We start from the raw sequence: 25,587 nt of genomic DNA, 5'->3' as shown, positions 1-25,587 counted from the left end.
ATCAGCAGCCATGGGCCCACCCCAACTCCCAGGCACACTTGACCCCACCACTGGGGTTTCAGACTGACTGGGTGGCATTTAGTATTTTCAGCCCCAATATTCATTATGCCAGTTATTTACATGATTTAATAGTGAAAGTTTTATTGAAATAATATTATATAAACCTTTAAAATAGGAGTAAAAATAGTGTTTTATATCTACGAAAACATAGTTTATTCTTCTATAAACACTTGATAACTAAGCATTTTTAATTGGTTCACTAAAAAAGTATTGAGTGTGCTAAAAATTGTAAAAGACTTACAAATTTGCATTAAAACCTAGAAGAACCTGCTCTGTGATTGATCTGCCAGCATCTTCATATTTTAATTCCACCATAAGTAAACTCAACTTCTGAACTGTAGATGATGCCTTATGGGGTTATTTATGCAAATAAACAGACTGATCCCATACTTAAAAATAGAAAAAAAAATTAGCTCTACAACTAAGGTTGAAAGAATAATACACATGCATTTGTTTTAAATTAAGAATTTTTAATTTTATATTTTAGTCACCCATTGTAATTCATGTCATTTTTACCTACAAACAAGTCACAATTTTGAAAGATAAAAAGGCTTTCAGTGTACATTACTGACTAATATAGCCTTCTTTCATAACAAAAATATTCTTTCATATCCCAAAATATAAATTTTTGAAGTGTGCTATTCACAAAAACATATCCAGATATGTATTTTCTTCACATTTAGAAACTGTCCTTCTCAACTAAAATGGATTGTAAGTTTTCTATGGGTTTAACCGGTTGAAATAGATATACACGGCTCAGCATAAATATGGCGGAAGCAACCTAATGATTGTGGAAGTGTTAAAAAGCATTCAGAGAAGAAAGCAGGAGCTGGTTTTCATGATGATGGGAATACAAAATGTTGCACACACTCTAGAAAATAGATTGGAAGTTTCTTAAAAAACTAAACATAGAGCCACTCACTATATGACCCAGCTCTGCAGTCCTGGGCTTCTGTCCCAGAGTAGTGGAAACGTGTTCACACAGAAACCTATGTATGACTGTTCATAGAAGACTTATGCATAACAAGCCTAAGCTGGAAACAACCCAGGTGTCCTTCTGCAGTCGAATGTCAATAATTAACAAATTGTGACACATCCACACCATGAAATTGTGCACAACAATCCACATGAATGAACTATGGATACCTACAGCAACTTGGGCAGATCTCAAGGTCATTATACTGAGTGAAAAAAGCCAGTCACGAAAGAGAACATGCTGTACGATTTTATTTGTATAACGTCCTCAGAATTACAAGTCTTTAGAGATGGGAGTGGATTAGCGGCTGCCAAGGGTTGGGGAAGCCAGAAGAGAAGGAGTTGGGTGGGACAATGAAGTGGGTGTTTGCAGAAACCTGTGAAGGATCTTCTGTATCTTCTAGAGTAGTTCAGAGATCAATAGCTTTCTCTGTCATTCTACTTGACGAATATCAAAATCCTTCTTTAGTTTTTGTTTTTTTGTTTTGTTTTGTTTTGTTTTGTTTTTTGAGATGGAGTTTGGCTCTTGTTGCCCAGACTGGAGTGCAGTGGCACAATCTCGGCTCACTGCAACCTCTCTCTCTCGGGTTCAAGCAATTCTCATGCCTCAGCCTCCCTAGTAGCTGGAATTACAGGTGCACACCACCACGGCTGGCTAATTTTTGTAGTTTTAGTAGAGACAGGGTTTCACCACGTTGGTCAGGCTGGTCTCAAACTCCTGACCTCAGGTGATCCAACCACCCCAGCCTCCCAACGTGCTGGGATTGCAGGTGTGAGCCACTGCACCTGGCACAAAAATCTGTCTTTAGTTTTTAATTTACCGAAGTAAAATTTACCTGTTAAATCCAGAATAATTCTCCCATATGAACAGAATTTGCTGCACTTAATTATTTCTCAGAGAACTGAGAGGTAATTTTAAACTGAGTTGGGCTTGGAAAACTCCAGAAATTAATTTTGAGCATAAATTTTGCAATATGTGTACAATGCATTTGATCACAGAAATGATAAGATCTGTGGGTTGAATGAATGAGTAATAAAGTAACTTGGGAGTATCCCTGGCATTGGGGTGTTCAGGGGACCATGAATGACACAGCTGGTGCTGAAGGGAAGGTCTCACCCAGGGACGCCTCTAGAGGTAGCACTCACTGTAGATGGGGAGCAGGCTATGGATGGTCTAGATGGATTCCCTAACAACTTCACTATCAACCAATCCCCAAGTTGAAGGGCTTATATCCATCCTTTGAATCAATTACAACGTTTGTTTTTCCTGGATCAAAATAGCATTTGTTTAAAAATGGCTAGCAGACAGAAGACTGCTGGAAGTTAGAAGCCTTAACATGTTTTGCCTTGAGTCAATTATAAGTCATAGTATTGTCGTCCACCAGTCACCATCACATCAACAGAGCCAGTTGGTTTTGCAGTGCACCATGGTCCTTGTCACACAGTGAATTCCCACCAAAGGTTGTGGAGTTGAAGTCTATCCCCAAAGGGGGCTCTGTTCTGGGAGGCTCTAGGTGATGCAGCCAAGAGGAAATTCATTGAGGAAGCTCTAAAGAGTTGGTTTGGCCTTAGCTTTACCCTAGTCAGGAAAACCCCACCATTGTCTCAGATTTACCTAGTCAGGAAAATTTACCTAGTCAGGAAAATTCCACTATTGTCCCTGATATTGAAATTAATCTTTTTCTAAAATTTTATTTTATTTTATTTTATTTGCTAAAAAAGGGTTCTTAAATGATCCTGGATTACATCAGAATCTTGAGTTCACCCTGAATTAGACTCAAGCTCAGAAGACTTGGCAACTAGTCCGGAATCTGCTGTGGATCATATAGAATTTGTTTCTTGGGAAACTGTAATGCGTTGGACGTTGTTTCCCAAGCACACATGCCCACCTGCAAACTGTGAGTGCGGCCTTACTTGAAAAAACGTCTTTGCAGATGCAACCAAGTTATGATGAGGTTCTATGGATTAGGGTGGTTCCTCATACAGTGACTGATGTCCTCATAGTTTAGACACAGCGACCCAGAGGCACCGAAGGAAGAAGGCCACGTGAAGACGGAGGGAGAGATGGGAATGACCTGTTTACAAGCCGAGCAGCACCAGCGCCTGCAGGCAGAGACCAGAGGCTGGAAGACAGGCAGGGAACGGTTCTCCCCCGAGTGCCCTGGGGAGGAACCAATGCTGCCAACAGCTTGATCTTGGACTCTGGTTTCCAGAACTGGAGAAAACCCATTTCTGTTGTTTTTACCACCCTGTTTGTAGGAATTTGTTACTGCAGCCCAGGAAATTCATCTAGAAACAAATAGCTTTTCAAGTTTGCACTCTGCATCTTTTCTTTCTCTCGCTCTCTTTTCTTTTTTGACTTTGGCTTGGCCACTGAGGTGTTAAGTCAAAGCTGTGGGAAGATTTTAGACACTGGACACTTTTCCCCATTCTCTGATACTCCCTGAAATGTCCCTCTCAGCCCAGCTGCTTGATCCTGGAGTTACGTGTCATGAGGCAGCTCCTGCAGGTCCCTGTGCTCCCCGGGGCACTCTGGTCTCGAGGCCGGAGCCCCTGGACATTTACGTTACCCCCATGTCCCGCCTTGCCCAGCAATCCCAGTTTTACCTCTGACTTCGGTGAAATGACTAATGGCACCTGCTCCCTCTCAGACACGTCCTCCTCTGGCAGGTCACCCTGTAGGTTCTGGTCTCACCTCTGCCCCTGCGTGGGTTGGCACGGTCACTGAAACTCCTTCAGCCGCAGCATCCTCATCTAGATAGTGGAGCCGTAATGTGTGTTCCTAATACGGCATCTGTTGAGCTAAGACACCTGTAAAAAGAATTTAAAAAGCCACGGGCTCTTCAGGTATGACAAAGTGGTTGTGGGTGGGGTCATTAATGTTGATCTCTTTCTTTACAGAGCCTCAGACCAGAGATTTCAAGAGCATGTCTAATGTTCTGCCTGACTGTGATTTTGGAGGGAACACTTACTTACACAAATGTCTGACTTAGGGATGGCACTGTCCTTTTTCTTACAGGAGTCTTCAGTATATGGAGAACAGTGATTCCCTGGTCATATAATAAAAAGATCAATACAAGACGGGAAGAGAGTAGAACAAATACTTGAATAGATATTTAGTGATTCATGAGATTATTCAAAGGATTTTCTAAATAATACTCTTCATCAGGCCTTCCAGATTCCTACCTGGAAGAGGGAACGTATGAACTACAAAAAAAAAAAAAAAAAACTTCTTAACACACCTGCAGCCTCTCTTCTAGGACACACTCCCCAGTTATCTCCTGACTCATCAAGCACAGTCAGGCAGAGTGCTTTCTGCCTGTCACAAATGTTAGTTTCTTCCTCTTTAATTTCTCCTAAGAGCATAAAAAGTGGATACTTCTTATCATTAACAGATTTTCATACACTTGTCTTTCTCACTTTTTTTTTTTTTGAGACAGAGTCTCGCTCTGTCACCCAAGCTGGAATGCAATGGTGTGATCTCTGCACACTGCAACTGCCGTCTCCTGGGTTAAAGTGATTCCCCTGCCTCAGCCTCCCAAGTAGCTGGGATTACAGGTACGTGCCACCACACTCAGCTAATTTTTGTATTTTTAGTAGAGACGGGGTTCCATCATGTTGGCCAGGCTGGTCTCGAACTCCTGACCTCAGGTGATCCAACTGCCTTGGCCTCCCAAAGTTCTGGGATTACAGGTGTGAGCCACTGTGCCCAGCTGTTTCTCACATTTTATGTGTTTTTTCTTTCATAAGTTATCAGGAAAGCCACTTGTTTAAGAACTTTGGCCACCTTCAGAGCTTCTGTGCATCAGGGGAACCTGTGTGCTTATTACAATGCCAATTTCCAGTTTCCCAAATCTGCTGAGTAAGAGCCCAGGTGCCCGTGTTGGGAACACAGTGGTTCCCATGCATCCGGGAAGGGAGGAGAGCACATATGCTCTAACTGGACGCTTATCTGCTGTTGCTCCTTTTTTTCTTTTACAAACCCTTCTTCTTATCTACTATTGATTGGATTTTACAGTCCTGTTTCAGAAGCTCTTCCTAAACTTTTTACACGGAGAAATTGTATCCCAGGCATCTGACTGACCACACAGCCGCTGATTGAGGACCCAGCTGTGAGTCACCTGCCCACCCAGGTGGCCTGGCTCCCTCCTCCTGAGAGGTGCCCAGTACGGCGACTCCGTCCCCTCCGGCTGCGGCAGATTCGGGGCCATCACAGAATCCTAATTTCAAGCCCCCTGGGGTGATTTGCGATGGAGGGCGCCGGCGGCACAGAGCACGCAACATTAGTGCTCAGGGTCTGGCTGAGAAGCTATTTGTGTAGCTGGGCACACTGGTGTAATGAAGGAAGTGGGTCACAGTCAGTGCAGTTTCAGGTAGGTCAGCAGGAGCCAAGAGTGTGAGATTTTCAGAAAAGAGTTTAAAATATGTACAACTAAACCCAGCAGCAATCACCGTGAAGCAACTGCTCTGTGATTCCCGTGTGTCGCTCCAGCTGCGGGTCACTGACCCAGGCTGTCCCGGCCCCCTGGATCCCCTGCATTGAGCTTCAGGCTCAGACCCCAGTAGCAGCGCGGACAGCCACGCCCAGGTCCCCTCCTCCACCAGGTGCCGGCCACCTCGTGTCTCTCCGTCTGAGTGTTCAAGGCAAAACCACAGAAAGGCAGGCAGGCAGGAAGACCAGGCTGCAGAGGAGCTTCTAGGCAGATCCAGCGGAGTGGGTGGCCAAACAACGGGGATGAAAACTGGGGGATTTAAAGAGAAGCCACAGAAGGTGGTTGAATTTCACAAGTTTGGTGTTTCCTCTCGCATATACATCTCAGTTTCCTCTCTCATTCACAGCTCGCAGTGTGTGCAGCAAACGCCGCGGAGGCGTCCGTCTTTTCAGAAACCCTCACCTTAGACATTCCATTCCCGGTGCTTTTTTCAAATTCTGGCCGAAAGCTTAGAAAAACGCTGGTCTCTTTCTCTTCATTCCCGAGCTACGTTGCTGCTCATTGTAATGTTGGGTAACTGGCAGGACGGCTGCTGGGGGAATGGGCAGGACAGAGGTGTCCTCCCCCCGCCCCCCACCCCCACTCCCCACCCCAAACTCAATGCATTTCTCTCACCTGACTCCAGAAATTGTGGCGCGCTGGATAGCGCACTCCTGTTCCTGCGCTCCCACAGTGTGTGGCCAGGGTGCCCTCGGGTTTTTGAAGCCCCAGGAAACAGGGACTGCTACAAACAGACAAAGACAGGAAGGGAGATGGGAAACATTTTTTCAGCATTAATTGTTTAGATTCAGATTTAGTGAGACCTATTAAAAATAAAAGATTCAAATATGGCTTTCTGGGACTGAGTTTCTCTTTTTTCCTTCTTTTATTGCAGTCACATTTTTTAAAGTACTTTATGATAGATTTTAAAAACTGCCCAATTATATATTTACCCAATAGTCCTTAATTATAGACTACCATGTAATTACATAATTATGGACTTTTAGAAATGCTTAGTATTTACTCCGTAGTCCGTAAGGAGCTGTTATGGACTATTGTGCAATTGTATAATTAGGGATGTTATAAAGTGCATGTTATTTATTCAATAGTTTGAGCCATTACAGTCTGTCATGTCAAGCTCTCCTCAAAGAATATTCTGGTTCCTGAACCACCCGTCTGCTGGAAAACAGGGGCATCCTTGGAATCACCATTGTCCTGGGCCCTGGTGGGGAATATGCAACCACAGTAAGTGTTCGTAAATGGAACCCACAAAAACAGGACTATTAGTATGAATATGATCCATCTTAAAGAACATTTTGGGCTATAGCCCATATTTTTATCCCAAAGTCATTTAGTTGAACTATCTGAGAAGAAGTATATTTTATTTTTAAGGTAATATACGTGTTGCTCCAAGAAAGGGTTAAGATGAAGCGCTGAAAACAGAAGCCACTGTTGTTAGGATGGTAACTGAACACAACCACTCATGAGTGTAAACCTGTTTAAAAAATAAACTCCTTCATGGCTGTCCAGGAATTTTGGTTGAACTTAGGGGGCTGAAGTGGTAGACATGTCCTATAATTGGAAGTCATTTTAAAGAAAATTTTTAAATACAGAAATGCTGCTCGTCATATACAAAGCGATCTGGTCCCAGGTCAGTGGATGTTGCATTTTACATCATTTCTGCAGCAAAGATGACGTGCCCTCAGAAGACCAGCCACAGGCGAAAGGGAAGGATTTACTTAGTGGAAACCTTTTGTTTCCAAAAAGGCTGGTGAGGTCCCAGGATTTGCTACAGATCATTCTATCTGGAGAGGTCCCAGGACTTGCTACAGGTCATTCTATCTGCAAGTGGGTTACTGGGATGACAAGGTACCTACCCATCTCTCTCCATCAGTCGTCACGTACACTGGCCTCCCGCCAGTGTGATTTTCATTTGTCCAGGTCTGGTTGCCTGTGTCTCTGTGCTAAGCGCTGGCATCATCTCATGGAAGACTGGTTAGGAGACATTCTGCAAGCATGAGGATTCAACTAAGTTAAAACCTACACCACACCAGGACAGCATTTCCCCAACACCCACCACTGTCTAAATTCACTGGCTTTGGGAGGAAGAAAGAGAATTCCCCACCCCCAACACACACACACGCACACACACACACATGCACATACACACACGTGCACACATGCACACACGTACACACACGTATGCAAACACACACACAAATGCACACATGTATACACACATGCACACACACATACACCCATGCACACAAACACACACACAAATCTTTAATTCTCCGTTTATTCTTTTAGGACCTCAGACCATACAGGAAAAAGTGTCTGGTCCCAAATTAAAATATTGTATCGTGGAGTTTTTAACAGTGAGTCAGGTTTTTCCTCAGAAAAATCAAGTAGTTTCTTACCATCTTTCCACTTGCTTTGTGCGACATGTCCTCGAGATGACCCCCCACCCCCGCCATGAAAGGAAGATTTTCATTCTGAAATAAGACAAGAGCAATAATAAAATTGTATTTTGAATTGCTAGAGAGCAATGTGCTGAAAGAACATGACCCTCATGCAGTAAATATACTTCCTAACCATGGGGCTCATCAGAACTTCTGATGTTTAAAAGGTGCAATGAAAACAGATTGCAAGAACATCCTTGTTTTGTAAAATGAGGCGTGGCACACCATTGAAAGTGTCCCCGGAGTGCTTCACCTGCTGCACCGCCATGGCTTACAGGTGAGGAAGCAAGTCCACGTCGGGTGCAGGCACCAGGTCCTCACCTTCAACAGCTGATATGTGCACAATGATTTCGCCGCGATTTGGACGTGGTTGCAGGCAGCAGAATAGAAAAATAGAAAAGAAAACAAAAATGCAGATTAGATTTTGGTTCACCTCAGGACGTCAGAGAAAGCATCTTCACTAGCCACCATGTTAGGTCAATCGATGGATGTGATTAAAGGGGCAAAGTTTGGAGTTTTTAAATGAACAAAAACTCACAACAGCTTGTCAGTAACTGCATTTTAGCAAAGGCTTCATACCATGATTCTGATTTCAAGTGGATGCAAATGGGAGTGATCCGGGGATCCCACACCCATTTTCTCCTTCAGCTTTCATGGTGTCCAGAAGTTGTTCAGTCTACGGTGGATCAGGTGGCAAGAGATGAATGAGATGACGCCGCCCTGAGTGGTTTTGTGCAAGGAGGCAGTGCGCTTCCGAGGTTTCATTCATTCGCTGGGGAATAAAATTCCACTTTCAGGAAGTACCACTGTAAGCCACAAATGGAGTTTTCTTGTGGTCCATATTTCATGCAAATTTCTGCAGAGACCAAAATCGTGTCTCCTTCAGAAGGAAGTGCAGAGTGGTTTGCATAAATCTTTCTTCTCAAGTGCACTCACAATGTTCTGTGTGAAACCTCATTCTAGGTGATCCCATGACCCTGGGGAATTGGTTCATAGAATTCACCACTTATTAAAAAGTGAAATGAAAGAAATGGAGAAAAGAAACATCTTGCTTTACGCTTTCAGTGGTCTACAGTATTAATAGTATGAGGATCATTATCTTGTCTTTATTCCATAATGGCCACGATACAAAATTATACCAGACACAAAATTCTTCTCCACAATGATGTCTAACTGGCTATTAAAAATTCACGTGATCCTGAAACATTTTATTTCTCAGGAACAGAAAGTACAAACATGATTCAGTAAGAACCCAGATACATGCTTTAAGCTGAACAGCTCAGACCACAGTGGAGGGCGGAGGGCATTTTGCCTCTGCTTAATGGCCCCGAGTTCCCACTCTGTAGTGGGCACTTTGCCAAGTCCAGGGAACTTAGAAGAATCAAAACACTTCTTCTCTCAAGGAATGTACAGTTTAGGGAAGAGGCAAAAATAAGTACATATTCCAATAAGTACTGGGGGAAGGGCACAGAGAGCCAAAAAAGACCACAGGAAAAGGGATGTCTAGGATGTGTGGGGGGGTCACGGAGGGACCCAGAAGACAGAGCATTTCAGAGCAGGTAGGATGGCGTGGCTTGTTAGTGAATGCCAACAGAGCATTGGTGGTGTTTGCTTGGAATATCTTCACTGATTCAATACAATTTGTTTTGACGATGTTAAAATCTAAAAGCTTGCAAGCCCCAATGTCAACGGTGTGTGGTCAGGCAAATATACATTTACAAAACGTCAGCAAATGCATTCTAAGATATCTAGGAGAGACGTATAATTCAATGAATTGGCAAAATCGAGGCCTATCCATGGAGACACAGAGGGCGACTTTGGCTCTCCCCTTTAATAGGTAGGAGCGCAGCTGACTGCCGACATGGGGCGACAGGCTGACGAGAACTGCACACAAGGATCTGCAATTCAAACCCACCCAGACCCCAAATTAAAATGCGCGTTCACCTGCTGGTGGACTAGATATGAGCCTACACGGTCGCTTGGACTAATATTCCTAATAAAGCATCCTTTTTAACAAAACTGAAAATCAATAACAGGAGAAGTTTCAAAATTGACACTAGCCTTTTGAGAAACTGGAAATAGATCTTCCTGTCAAAGACTAACACTGCTCTCCTCTGTCTAGACGGCACTGGGAGCAAAATTATCAGATTTTCATTTCCTCAATTTCACTCCACAGTGGTAGAACGTGCGAGTATTGATTCATCTGCTGAAACAAAAAGCAGAAGGGCTCTTCACCACAGCAGGGTCAGACGGGTTTGTGGGTGTCTAATTATACCTAGAGAGAGCGTATAAATCTTCCCCAGTCATTATGGGAGTGCACGAGTCCACAGGCATCATTAGAATCCATTTAACCCACTCCTCATCCTCCTTGTGTTTTATGGGAGGTCATAGATCCTAGAGTGAATATTATCATGCTTCACGGATTTTCAAATTTGTATCGGAAATAAGATTTGCTGCATGAGAAGACTGGCATGCTTCTCTGTTTGCACAAGCAAAGCTATAAACATGCATCCCAGCTGTCTCTCTATGTGTGCAAAGTACGGATGGTCAGGGCCTAAGTCCACGTCTTTTCTCCACCTTGGGCCCACGGTAAAGATTTGATTTTCAGGCTATCATTTCACTCCAGCACATACAATATTTGCATCCCAGGGAACATATTTAATTTTTCAAATGTCATCATCATGTTATGCACATTTAATATTCCACCAGAAAAACGGTAGGTTTTATGAAAAGAATTTCATGTCTATATAAATTATCATGATACGTATTAAAGTTGTAATTTCTGTATCAATAGAGTATTTGTTTACAGTTGGACTGTAGTTTTTGGTTACTATGCCAACTTCAAGTGAATTGCACTAAATAGTATATCACTTTCATATTTTAAACAAGAATAAAATGTATATTTTAAAAATAGATGAAAACAATACATCTTACCAAAATAAAGAAATATAATAAACTTCTTACATCAAAAGCACTAGGGTTTGGCCGACAGCATTAGGGAAGTATCAGAGCTCATAATTATCAAAGGAGTCAACTGGTAAGACTCAAGTTTAATTTTCTTGTTGTTAAAAGCTAAAGGCAATGCATGGGAGCTTTTATTCTTAGTGTTTCTCTCTCACACCCAGTGTGACTGTGGAACTGTGTATTGCAGACCATTTTGCAACCTGCTTTGTTTGCTCATGGACATTTTTCCAAGTCAGCAAATGTGGATTTACATCATTCTTTTTAATAGCTGAGCACTATGGATGTCCTCTAATTTATTTAACAGGTTTCCTTTGATGAACATTTAGGTCGATTCCAATTTCCTCTAATATAAATAATGTTGTAATGAACATCATTGTGCTTATATCTTTTTTTGACTTATCTAATTCTTTCCATTAGATATAGCAGAGTCAAACTTGAATGTTAAAGAAGGTCAACTTATTTTAAATTTTGATCATTTTAATACATTTTGTCAAATCATCCAGAAGCTATCAGTGTTCATTCCCATTCTGACAAATATGGGAAAGGTTATCATGTTTTTTTTTTTCTTTTTTTTTTGGTGGGGGGTGGTCTTTTCTTCTAGGAAAACTAAGGGCAAACAAAATTTCAAGGCCATTTTAATTTGTAATTATTTGCTAATGAAGTCAAATGTCTTTCATACTTTGCTGGTCATTTATATTTCTTCTTCTGTGAATTATCTATCAATTTGACTTTCACATGCTATGAAATTAGATTGTTGATCTCTGTTTATTAATATCAACAGCTTTTTGGTTGTCTGATTTATATATTGCTGTTTACATTACAATCTTCTCTGACACCAAATGTGTTTTAGTATGAAAAGTGATGCAGAGTTGCAGCTTTATTTTTCACACCATCATTGATTGACCAGTATTTTTTCCTGATTTCAGATGCAATTATTTCATCTAGTAAGTTTCTCTTTCTGCTTCAGCCTGTATCTGAGCACGTTGCTTTCTCCACACTGTCACACTGTCTTCATTACTGACAACATCATCATTATTATTCACACCATCATCACATCAGCCTCCTATGAACATTAACACCCGGAAGTGAGCATTGTCCCTTTATGTGCCCTTCCTTTGTCCTCCTTCTTGAGGAAACATCGTGGATTCATGCACTTGGCTTCAACTTCCTGATTGGACTCTTACTAGTCGCATGACCTTGACAAGTTACTTAACCCTTATAACTTCCCCTTCGTAGTCCCTACAGTGGACATAATAACTGTGGCTACCCCACAGGGCCGCGTTTCCCTGAAGACGGATTGACCTGGAAAATGGAAGGCACAGCGGCGGGCCAGTGGACGGCCAGCTCTTCCGGGGGTCAGAGACATTGCATCTCCTGGTTCTTCAAACACGTTTCTTCCAGGAAAATTTCAGAAGCAGTTTTATAAAGTTTCTAAGTTAATTCATTGTGAAAGAGTTGGAATTTTCTTTGGTAGGATGTTAAGGATATTAATTCATATAGGAATAATTAAAAACTGAGGTCCTTTTTCACATTAAGCCTTCCTAGTAAAAAATAAGGTATTCATTTTATTGATTCAATATTTATTTTACATACTTTAAAATTGTGTTCATTTTTCCATATAAAATATGTTTCTGGTGGTTTTTACTTGTGTGTGTTTTTCCCTATGTAATACTGTATATACAATATGTATTACATAAACACAATTATATAATCTCTTTGTGTAATATTACATGCTGACTCTTTACTATCCTTCTGTCTGTTTTTGTATATAACCTTTTATTGCCTGTCCATTTTTGACACCATCACTACTGAACCCATGTATATAAACACGTTTGTGTGTGGTGTCATACACACATATGATTTCCTACTGGTAATCAAGTATTTTCTTCTACATGTATTTGAAAAAGTATCTGATGATTTTCTGTTAAAAATATCTGAAAAATTACCTAAAGATTCTCTTTTATTAGTATTTATGACCTTAGTACTTTTATTTTAAAGGATTTCATTGGCCAGCACTTCCACAAGAAAGTTAAAACAGTAAAAGAAGGGGGAAAACTCATTTTGCTTCTGAGGCCAATAGAACTGCTTTTTGTTTCTTCTAAGCATGTTTATTGTGTTTTACATAAAACTAATTTTCTCTGCCACTTTTACTTCGCTCACTTAGTGTTACTCCTCCACTGTCTCTTTTATCCCCCTCCATCTACATATACTGCTCCTAGAAGTCTGGGGCCCCTGGGGGTCCCTGGATGGTACTCTGCAAGGCCTGGGCCTCGCTGTCAGGAGAGAAGAGAGCAGGAGTAAACACCTCTCTCATTTCCCTCATTTCAAAGGATGTTGCCTATTTGCAAACCAATTATGTAATAAATATTTCTACCCAGAACAAGATATTTGTCAAAGATGGGTCATTCCATAGTTTCAGAATGGATACTTTTAGATTTACACATTTTAACATCCTTTTGTTTATTTTAGCCATTTTTGTGGTGAAATCATTTATATAAATAAGCATCGTACCACTATGCCTTGGTTAAAGTGTATACATTATTTTTAATTGTAGAGAGAACAAACATTATTCTAAGAAATAAAAGAAAAATAATTTGTTTCCACAGTGTAGTATAGTGGTTACAGATGCAGAATTTGCATTCAGAGAGCCAGGATTAAAACTCCTAATTTGCCTAGAACCCTGTAACTGGTATTTAATCACTTAATCTTCAGTTTCTTTTTGATAAAATTGTGATTAAGATAATGACCCCATAAGTTTTAGGGAGGTGTCAGGAAATAATATGCCTACAGTATATTATAAATTGAGTGATAAATGTGAGCTTTCCATTATTACAATAAAATACTATTATAAAGTTTCAGGATTTTGTAGGATGAGTTCTATTGCCTTGCTCCTTACTCTTAAATTTGTGTACAAAGCAGAAATACAGATAGGTTACAGATACATAGTGAGGCTGACAGGGCTTGGGTGAATGGATTGTGTGATTTTCATAGTAACTTCCATAAATATGATTTCTTATAACTAAATACTTAATGAAAATTAGTTCACATCAGTGGCAATGCTGCTGTCTCTGGCAAGAGTAAGAACTGCTTCTGGTTACAGGAGGGTCTGATGCCTCGACAGTGACCAGGCTTGAGATACACGTGTGAGTGACTGCTCCGTGGAGATGGGCTGAGGGCGTGTCCACGGCCAAGGCCTTCCCCTTTCTTAGACAATAGCTCCAGGCTTGTGACAACATGGTATGTATGATCATGTCCCATGGGCCTGCAGGCTCCAGAGGCCCTCTCAGGCCTGACGTGTGGAAGCTCCGGTGGCAGGAGGAAAACGAAGGAGAGCAAAGCATCAGTGTGAGGCTTCCAGACACAGAGTCACGGTCCACAGAGCAGGCCAGGAGCTGCACCCAGCCGAGGCAGAGGGTCTCCTGCTACATCAAACAAGTTAACCAGGACCCAGAGTCAGCTGACACCATGAAAAGCAGCCAATACACCACGTAAAAGCTCCATTGCACCAAGAACCAAGAAAATCACAACTTGAAAGAAAAAAGAGAATCAGCTGATGCCAACACTGAGATGCACCAACGCTGGGCTCGTGTGGTGAGCTGACAGAAGAATGACAAGCAGCAATGATGCAGCTGCCTCGAGTTCAGGGCAGCACGTCGGTGCCAGCAGGCTGGGACAGCTACACACGGATACCGGAGAAACCGCCGGGAAAGCTAAGTGAGAAGATGAACTCACAAGCACTATAAATCCGTAAATTAGGAACCCCCGATAGCATTCACGTAATCCGGAGAAAGGAAAAAATGTAATAAAATAACATAAAAAGGAGAAACAGGGGAATAAATAACATATCACAATATGGCAGACTTTAGCCTAAAATATAAATGATTACTGTACATATAACTGGTTGAAATACACCAATCAAAAGCAGAATTTGGCACAGTGTACAAAAAAAAATGACCCCAAAATATGCTGTTTATAATAAACTCACTGAAAATTTAATGACATAAGTACATTGAAGGAAAATAATAGAAAAAGATAATTTTAAAAAAAGGAGTGTGTATATAAAGATCTGATACAGTAGACTTCAGAGAAAGGAAAATTACATAAGACATTGCAAAGACATAGCAGTCCTTTTTTGTATACACCAAACAATAGAATCTAAGCACACATAAAGCTAAAACCTGTAGAACTAGAAAGGAGAAAGAGACAAATCCACAGTTTTAGTTTGGGAACTTAATAAGCCCCTCTCAGCAACTGAGAGAACGGCAGGCGAGGAGAGCATCCAGGACCCAGAAGACGTGAACAACATGACCAACCAACAGGACCTGATCCAAATACACAGAACTCTCCATGTGACCCACATGCACAGACGTAAACTACAGACGGAGAGACACTCTAAAACAGCCCAATCATTATTCAAGAAATTAAATTCATATTTTAAAAGCTCCTGGAAGAGAAATCCCCAGGCTCAGATGATTTCACTGGACAATTCTATCAACCACTTATAGAAGTAACATATGGAATACAATCTGTTCCAAAAATTCAAGAAGGGAGAACAATTCCCAACTCATTTTATGAAGCTAGTATTACCCTGAGGCCAAATCCAGAAAAATACAGTACAAAAAAACCTCCTACAAACCAATATCTGTCATGAATTTAGCTGCAAACTCCTCATCAAAATATTAGCAAGCTAAATTCAACAGCAAGACAAAAAGAAAAAGAAAAACTTATGTAACACGACAAAATAGATTTTATTTCAGATATGCCAGGCTAGTGGAATATTCAATAATCAATAAATTGATTATTATCAATAATTGATCATAAAAGTATTTTTATCATAACACACCATAAAAAGAGGCAAAAGAAAAAAATCACATGATCATAATTATATCAATCAATGCAGAAAAAAAGGATTTTTTGCATCAGTTTTGTTTTGACAAAACCTAACATGCTAAAAAGAGCCCTCAGTGAGATCGGACTAGAAGAGAATTACCTCAACTTGGGAAGCTGGGAAAAACCTACAGCTAACCTCCTATTTAATAAGGAAAGGCTTATTGTTTTACATCTAAGATTAGAACAAGTTTTTCCACAAAATGGCATATTATTTTCTATTTTATGCATATACGTTCATAATAACAAATCAAAAAACATGCAATGATATTTTTATCATATCATTGAAAGTTAGAAAACATAATAGACAACTAAATTTAATTATTATTCAGTAAAATAATTGTTTTCAACAAAATAAAAATTTTCATATAATCATTTTTCATTAGCAGTAAGCCAATTAAACAAACTTTCTTGAAATATTGTCCTTCTTAGGTAGTTTCTTAATAAGTGTTGAGAAACTTTGCTGAAAAAAATGTGTTCAAAGAGATTTTTATCAAAGATTAAATAGATAAGATGAAAGACTGAACGTATTCAAAAAACCTAAAAGAAGGCAGAAAGACAGGGAGAGAAGAATGAAAAGTAGAGGGGACAAAGATAAAACATGATAATTGACTTGGATGCAAACATGTCAATGTTTACATTAAATGGAAATGTTCTAAACACATCAATTAAATATACAGAAATTGTCGTATTGACAATTCAGTACATCTGGAATTTTTAATAATCTAACTCCACGCAGTTTATAATAAACCCACCTTTAAAGTATAATTCATTTTAGTAATAAAAATAAACGGATGAAAAGAAGATACACCATGCAAACATGTATCAGAAGAAAACTGGCGTTACTCTATTAATTTCAGAAAAAGCAAACTTCAGGACAAAGAAGAAAAAAGACAGATTTTACAATGTGGTGGCAGTCTCCGTTCACCAAGAAGATATAGCCATCCTAAACATGTATGTGCCTAACAGAAGAGACTTAAATACATGAAGTAAACATTCGTGGAGCTAAAGAAGAATTAGAATACAAGGAGAATTACAAGTCCACAATTACAACTGGAGACATTAATAGGTCTTTCTCGGAAATCAATAGAACAAGTAGACAGAAAATCAGGATAAATACTAGAAAATCACCATTAACTAACTGGACCCACTCGATTTTAGTAGAACACTCCGACCAACAACAGCAGAACACCTGTTCTTTCCAAATGCACATAAAACATTCACCAGGACAGATCATATTCTGGATCATAGAACAAACCTTCACAAACTACAAATTATTGAAATTATTTCAAGTGTATTCTCTGATCATAGTAAAATTAAACTAGATATTAATATGAGAAAGATAACTAGAAAATACACAAATATTTGGAAATTAAACAATGTATTTCTAAATAACTCATAGGTTGAAGTGGAGAAAAAATTGTAAAATATTTTGAACTAAGTGGAAAAAAATTAAAAGAAAGAATGGTTTGCAGCTAAAGCAGGGATTTAAGGGAACTTTATATCATTGGATGCCTAGATTCGAAAGGAAGTTATCAAATCCATACTACAAGCTTCCACCTACACAAAGTGAGTGAAATAAACCCAAAACAAGCAGAAGAAAGCAAAGAATACAGATAAGAGCAAAAATCAATGAAATTGAAAATAAAAAGTTATTAGAAAAAATCAATGTAACTTAAAGTTGATTTTTGAAAAGATTTACAAAATGACAAAGTTTTAGACAACTGTACAAATAAAATAAGAAAGAAAATAATGATAAATTAAACTCTGCATTAAAATTTTCTAAAGTTTGACAGTGTTGGGAGACTGTCACAGATCTCGATTCCGCATATTTTGTAAGCAGAGGTACCTTTCAGCAAACAGCTTTGGAATGTAGTACATTGCTCCCTGCAGAGCAAAAGGCAGATAGGATTACTTCCTAATATGATAAAAACAATGTCTTCCTCTGAGAGGAAGAGGAGGTCTTCTAGCTTATTACTATAAAAAATATTCTAGTTTGTTAAGGTGGGGTTCCTCCGACACAAACCCACTTGTGCATGAGTACCCACCTACAACCCAGTAATCACCCCTGTGTGATTGGGGGAACAAGGGAGCTGGCGTGGACACAAGCTCTTGCTGCTTGCTGAGCCGTGAGTAATAAAGTCCTTTGTCTCTGACTTATGAGTTGCCTTCCAATATCTGTCAACTGGCAGGCTAACTAGTTAGCATGTTAAGAAGAAAAGCTTGCATATCTTCGTAGTTCTTGACAATTACAATGTCGGGCAAGGAACTTGAATATCCACAATATATAAAGAATACTCAAAATTCAATAATAAGAAAAAGATCAATCAGATACTTCAGCAAAGAAGATATACAGATGGCAAATAAGCCTGTGAAAACCATATTAACACATGAACACGTGCTTACCATATTAGCCATTAAGAGATTCAAACTAAAATCATAATGAGGTACACTACACACTTGTTAGAATGACAAAAGTTAAAAGAACACCAAAAATCAAATCTGGCACTTGCAAGCAGAGGCAGGCCTGACCTTCCCTAATAAGACAGGATCATAAAAAATGACTGCAAGTTGGAACTAAGCCAAGCAGTCTTACTCATCAGAGAAAATTAAGATTGTTTAGTGACCTGTAAGCATTTTTTCTCAAAATCTTAAAAACTTATTGGTGTTGGTACTAAATGCATCAAAACATGAAAAAAACGAAGCTAATATTTATGTAGAACGCTACAATTTAAAACAGGACATTGACAACTACAATGTTTGGCTTCTTGGTAAAAAGTGTGTTAAAAGTACTTTGAACAGGACTTGCCCCTTCTTTTCGTAAAATTACGAAACAGAGCTGGCTTCTCTTCCATGCTGAGATGAATTGCCAAGCTCCGCTCTAGGTCTGATCAGCCTCAAACGTTTATCGTTTGCTTTCCGTGACATGCCATTTCTCTGAGAGGTCCTTTTTGTGACGTGTTCGCTGGTGCCCCTTCCTTGAAGATGTGTTCATTATTTTTGTCCCCATCAGTGACCTTGCCATCCCAGGGCTCCTCCGCCTGCAAGTCTGTGACGCTTCCGATGACAGCAATGCCACATCTCCGTGGCTGGCCCTTCTATTTTCTGTAACTCCACTTACCTCCTATTGAAATTGCACTTTGAATATTATTTCATTTCAAAAGTTGTACTTGTAACTTTTTGGCCAGTTTTCTCTTTCTCTTATTTGTTTTTGCAAAGCTTCAGGTGTGTACCCCTGGGAGACAGGGAGCCATCATGGCCAGATACTCTGCTGTCTGGGAACTAAATGGGAGATCTGCAGGGACCCGTCACCAACAGGTTCCCAAGATGCGCTGTGATGGGAGGCTGACCAAGAAGCCCAGCTGTTATTCACCAGTGATATGTGGACAGAGGATTCTGGAGCAAAGTTGTCCTTTTTAGAATGCTCACAATTAATGCACCGTGGTAGGTGAAATATAAACCATGTCGTCGGAGGACTGGTGCTATTTAATTAAGCCACGGTAGCCAAAAATAAAGCAAGAACCATCACTGTTGATGAGGATATGAAGAATTTGGAACTCTCAAGAGTCGCGTGTGGAAATGCAGAATGGCACAGTTACTCTGCAAAGCAGTAAGGTGGTTTCCTTTTTTTTTTTTTTTTTTTTTTTTTTTTTTTGAGAAGGAGTCTTGCTCTGTCGCCCAGGCTGGAGTGCAGTGGCGGGATCTCGGCTCACTGCAAGCTCCGCCTCCTGGGTTCACGCCATTCTCCTGCCTCAGCCTCCCGAGTAGCTGGGACTACAGGCACCCGCCACCACGCCCGGCTAATTTTTTTGTATTTTTAGTAGAGACGGGGTTTCACTGCGTTAGCCAGGATGGTCTCGATCTCCTGACCTCGTGATCCGCCCTCCTCGGCCTCCCAAAGTGCTGGGATTACAGGCGTGTGCCACATCGCCCGGCCAGCAGTGGGGTGGTTTCTTACAAAATCAAGCATGTACTTCCCATGTGACCCATCCATACCACTCCTGGATATTTGTCCTAAATAAATGTTCACAAAAATATGCACAAACATGTTTATAGCATCTTTGTTTCTAATTGCAAAACACTGGAAACAACCCAAATTTTCTTAAATAGATGAATACATACCCAGTGCAACATTAACCAGCCAAAAAAATAAAAAGAAACTGTTGATGCACACAGCAGTATGGATGGATGTTGAGTGTCAAGAGCATCATGCTGGAGAGAATGGAATGGAGGTTACCAGGACTGGGGACAGTGGTGGTTACCAGGGCTGGGGGCAGTGGAGGTTTCTAGGGCTGGGCGACGGCGGTGGTTACTAGGGCTGGAGAAAAGTGGTGTTTACCAGGGCTGGGTACAGTGCTGGTTAATAGGTCTGGGGACAGTGGTTGTTACCAGAGCTCAGGGCAGTGGTGGTTATCAGGGCTGGGGGCGGTGGTGGCTACCAGGACTGGGGGTGGTGGTGTTTACCAGGACTAGGGGCAGTGGTGGTTACCAGGGCTGAGGATGCTGGTGGTTATCAGGTCTGGGGATGGTGGGATGGTGGTGGTTACCAGGGCTGGGGGAGATGGAGGTTTCTAGGGCTGGGGGAGATGGAGGTTTCTAGCGCTGGCGGACAGTGGTGGTTACTAGGGCTGGGGGAAAGTGGCGTTTATCAGGGCTGGGTGCAGTGGTGGTTAATAGGTCTGGGGACAGTGGTGACCACCAGGGCTGGGGGCAGTGGTGGTTATCAGGTCTGGGGGCGGTGGTGGCTACCAGGACTGAGGTGCAGTGGTGGTTACCAGGGCTGGGGGCCATTGTGGTCACCAGGGCGGGGGGCCAGTGGTGGTCACGACGGATGGGGATGGTGGTGGTTACCAGGGCTGGGGGGCAGTGGTGATTAACAGGGCTGTGGGGCAGTGGTGATTACCAGGGCTGGGTGGCGGTGGTGGTTACCAGGGCTGGGGACAGTGGTGGTCACCAGGGCTGGGGACAAAGGTGTTTACCAGGTTTGGGGACAGGAGTTTGGGGAGGTGTAGGTCAGAGGATACCAACTCTAGTTAGGTAGGAGGGTACTCCCGTGGACAGGTATGTGAAGCTTTGCAAAAATAGATAAGTGAAAGAGAAAATTGGCCTAAAATGATAGAAACATAGCTTGTGAAATGAAAAGATGGTATTGAAAGTGCAATTTGAACAAGGTAAGTGGAATTATAGAAAATAGAAAGGCAGACCCTGGAGGTGTGAACACTGCAGTCATTGGTGGTGGCGGGGCGGACTGCGGTCGTTGGTGGTGGCGGGGCGGACTGCGGTCGTTGGTGGTGGCGGGGCGGACTGCGGTCGTTGGTGGTGGCGGGGCGGACTGCGGTCGTTGGTGGTGGCGGGGCGGACTGCGGTCGTTGGTGGTGGCGGGGCGGACTGCAGTCATTGTGGAGGGGGTGGCTCATAGACCTGCAGCCAGAGGATTTCCAGGACAGCAAAGCCACTCACGGGGACAAAAATGATGAAAATGTCTCCAAGGAAGTGGCGCAGGCAAACATGTCACATCAAAGGATCTCTTGGAGTAATTTCATGCCTTTGAAAGCAAAGGACAAAAGTTGGGAGCTGATCAAACCCAAAAGTTCAAGAGGCCTATTGTATAACATGGTGACTACGGCTAATAACAGTGCACTATATTCCTGAAAATCACTAAGAGTACATTTGAAATTTCTCACCACAAAAAATCAAGTATGTGGGTTGAGGCAAATGTTAATGAGCTCAATTTAGCTATTCCATGGCATATACATATTTTAAATAATTATTTTTACTCCATATGTACTATTTTTATTTGTTAACTTAAAATTTTTTATATAAAGAATTAAAAGCATTCTGCTGAAAGAGAGAAGCCAGGGGTGACGTACTGCATGGTTCTGTTTTTACGACATTCTGGGAAGGTTAAAACTGTGGGACCTGAGCACGGGTCAGTGGTACCAGGACTGGGCTGGGGATTGGACAGCAAAGGGGAATTGTTTGAGTGGTGGAGCTGTTCTGCATCCTGGTTTTGCTGGTAGTTATGCCCATCTATACATGTGTTAAAACTCACAGAACAATACTCCAAAATGTTAATATCATGAACTGTTAATTTAAAAAAGAGTTGAAATTTATTTCTACTCTGTTGCATTCACTGGGTGACTCTGGACAGAAAAAGGCTTGGGAAAAAGGAGATAGAATATTATATGATTTAACTTCATATCACGTGACTCAATTGTGAATAACATTTACTTGTAATAATTTATCATAATGATACAAGCACTGAAAATGTATTCATCTAAAATTAGATTGTAAGTCTAATTAGAGGCAGAGGTGGTGGGAAACTTTATGGACAGAGAATTCTGAATTAAAACGAAACCTTGTACCCCAGAAGGGGAAGGAATAGCAACGCCCAAACATGAGGGTCAGGATGGAGCCCTACAGCAAGGTCAGGTGGAGACGAGAGGGGAACAAGATGATCAGGCGAAGGGGCAGAAAGTCCCACCCCAGGCAGTGGAAAATGGCAGCAGAATGGGGCCGGCCCTGCTGTTTCATGACAATCCCTGCCCAAGTAGTTTACAATTATCTGCGTGTTAATAAATATAAAGTTGTGTTTAAAAATTAAAAGAACCACACGCCATGTGGCATACGATAAAGATAAATTAAACATGATCACACCAAAACAAAACTCATGGTTATAATTGGTAAGTGAATTATGTAATATTATATTTTTATGTCTTTTACTATTTTATAATATTTAATCTTCAAATAATTTGTATCATTTAATTTTTATAAGTACAATTTATAAGATAAACTTTTGGTGGGTGTCTGGGATATCAATAGAGTACATTTATTTATAAGATACATTATTTATAAGATAAATAAATGTACTCATAAAAATTTGTATTTATAACAAAGATATATTCATAAGATAAATGTACTTATACAAATTTATATTTCTAAGATAAATAAATCTACTTATAAAAATTAAATTATATCAATTAAAGATTAAACACATAAAATGCATAACAATTAAATCATATAAGGAGAAAAAACATTGTACTTAAGAGAAATAACATCTTTTAAAATTTATGGATTGGGAGGGGTCATTTCATATCTAGCGATGGTTCAATGTGTTACTATCATTTTATCTCTTAAGTCAGAAATAGCAACACCTGAATCACTGATATCTCCCTTCCAGGGAAGTCCTGAGTGTTCCTAAATGATCTTTCCAAACTGGGCAAGGTCCAGCCTTCCATTTGCATATGTATAAGCTGGTTTCTACATAATCAGTGTGCCTGTTCGTATGTTAGTGTATAATTAAAGTGCCTTTTAAGTTACTCAACTACATTCATTTTAGTGTTTAAGTATAAACCATGGAACTAAATAATGAACCAGAACATGAAAAAACAATTATGAAGTATTCTTGATACAACTCTACTCCTATTTTTGTAAAAGTAAATTGATTCAATTTAAAGAATGCATTTTTTCACAAATGTTTTATTTTCAGTATCAAATTGTTGGCAGCTGATTGGTTTTTGTAATATTACACTCTGGAAGAGTGAAACCATACAATTTTGAAAATACTTTGTATGCAAATGTGTATTAAAAATCAAAAATCAAAAAAGTATGTTCTATAAACTAGCTAAACAGAATTTTCACTTGGAAAATTGCCTGTTTTGTTTCTAATTTGTGTATAACACACCAACTCAATTTGAATAGTAAGAAATTTCAGATGTCTTGTATAACCACAACTGTAAAGTGCATTCATTTTGTACTTTCTGTCCACAGACATCAAACGGTACATTTGCTAATTCCCTCAACTTGTCTGCTTCAATTTTGAAGGTGTTTGGAAAAAAACAAACAAAAATAGAGTTCCGATACCCCAGACACACATCAGAAGTTTTAGAATAAATATATTTTCCACTGTAAAATGTGTCAGAATCTCTTTATAAGACCGGGATCTGAGGACAGAAGTGGCAGCCTTGCAGAGTGTCTTCCAGGTTAACTTTACTAGAGTGTTGGACACACGGGCAGAGATGGAATTCACTCGGAGAACTGGAGCCAAGCTTTCCAGAAACCAGGTGCTCTGATATGAGGACTTCAAGCTAACCGTGGAGTGGGAGAGAAAAATACCGGTAAATCACTAACCTGCTGACTACAGAGGAGAGCACGATTGATTTGGGAAGAGCAATAAACCCAAGTCCCAGATCACTGCCCTCTTCACACTGCTAACAAATCCACAAGGAAAGGACTGACATTGGATTGGAAAATAACAAAACACACCAACCAGAAAACCAACCTACGCTTCTACTTGTGATTTGTTTTTGTATGTGCCAAATTTACCAAAGTGATCCTTTGAGGATAAAAATGGATAGCAACCTTCATTTCTTAGCCCAGCTCAAAGATTACCTGCATTTGCTGTCAAGAACCTGGTGGTTATTGATAACCTTCATTTCTTAGCCCAGCTCAAAGATTACCTGCATTTACTATCAATAACCTGGAGGTTATTGATATGGTTTGGCTGTGTCCCCACCCAAATTTCATCTTGAATTGTAGCTCCCATAATTCCCATGGTGATGGGTGGGACCCAGTGGGAGATAACTGAATCATGGGAGCAGTTTCACCCATACTGTTCCCATGGCAGTGATTGAGTCTCACTAGATCTAATAGTTTTACGAGGGGTTTCCTCTTTTGCTTGGCTCTCATTTTCTCTCCTGCCTGCTGCCGTGTAAGACACACCTTTCGTCCTCTGCCATGATTGTGAGGCCTCCCCAGCCACGTGGAACTATGAGTCCATTAAATCTCTTTTTCATTATAAATTACCCAGTCTCTGGTATGTCTTTATCAGCAGCGTGAACATGGACTAATACAGTTATCAATGTACAAAGTCACCATGGAAGTCTCTAGAAGCTGGATGATTGATTAAAAACAAACAAACAGAAAAGAGTGTTAATGAAAGGGGCTCTCCATAGTGCAGAAGAGAGTGTGCTGGGGAGAGAGAGGGAAGAGCTGAATCCCGTGAGGTGTGTGCAATGCCCCTACCTGCAAGGGTCTGAGGAGTCCAGGAAAAGGGTGATTACTTGTCCTCTCTCGTCACAAAGGAAGCTGGCTGATACGGATGTGAGGGTGGACAGCCCATGGGTGGATCAACAGGGATAAAGTACAAAGTGAATACAATGAACGGGGCCCATGTCCTCCATCCACGGCTGGTAAATTGCACAGGGCTGTGTCTGTATGTTGCTGTGATTGACATAGCTACTCCAGGCTGTGGCAAGATTATTCCACATATCCCCAAGAGGCTGGGAAAAGCGATGCAAAATGCAAGCCCCATCGCAGGCTCATGGGTGCCTGGAGAGAGGCTGAGTTCTCGGGATTATTTCATGAGCTTAGCCACAGGCAGACCAGACCTGTCTTCTGACCAGAACAAAAGAAGAAGAAACACTGAACTTCTGTAAGGAAGGGAGGAGACTCACATTCATGAAGACTCTGCCACCAACCACACACTGCGCCTGCCGCCCTTTCAAATTGCACTTGTGATTGCAAATGAAACAAAGCATGACTATGGTAAAGAAATTGAGCCAAGATTGTGTAGTTAGTAATTCATGGTAACCTGATTCATCCCTACGTCTGCGCTTCCAAGGTTCTTCTGAGGCTGATCACACAGGGATATGAGAGCCTGGGAGCTCTTCGCACCTCATGCTGGGGCACAGCCGGAGTCAGGGCAGCTGAGATGCCCAAAACATGCAAGCTTGCTGCCAGCGGCACTGGACTGGCCGTAGTAGTCA

At 40.9% G+C, this 25,587-nt stretch overlaps 1 long non-coding RNA gene across 2 annotated transcripts in view; it reads right to left on the bottom strand.

Annotated features, from left to right (window-relative positions):
- LOC129528271 (uncharacterized) overlaps positions 1–8,004 on the bottom strand; it is a 35,842-nt gene extending 27,838 nt beyond the window's left edge. Inside the window, exons 1-5 of one of the 2 annotated variants that reach the window (XR_008673508.2) lie at positions 7,928–8,004; positions 7,385–7,515; positions 6,144–6,252; positions 3,731–3,846; positions 2,826–3,138 (exon numbers count right to left, since the gene is read on the bottom strand). This is a non-coding gene — a long non-coding RNA (uncharacterized lncRNA). Of the gene's footprint in view, positions 1–2,825; positions 3,139–3,730; positions 3,847–6,143; positions 6,253–7,384; positions 7,516–7,927 lie in introns of those variants that run through there. The other variant, XR_008673509.2, reaches the window with a different exon arrangement.
- Positions 8,005–25,587: the final 17,583 nt, after the last annotated feature.

The sequence above is a fragment of the Gorilla gorilla genome, chromosome 17 (genome assembly GCF_029281585.2).
Source record: "Gorilla gorilla gorilla isolate KB3781 chromosome 17, NHGRI_mGorGor1-v2.1_pri, whole genome shotgun sequence".
NCBI lineage: Eukaryota > Metazoa > Chordata > Mammalia > Primates > Hominidae > Gorilla > Gorilla gorilla.
Note: the sequence above shows the minus strand (reverse complement) of the source record. Positions and strands in the feature narration are given on the sequence as shown.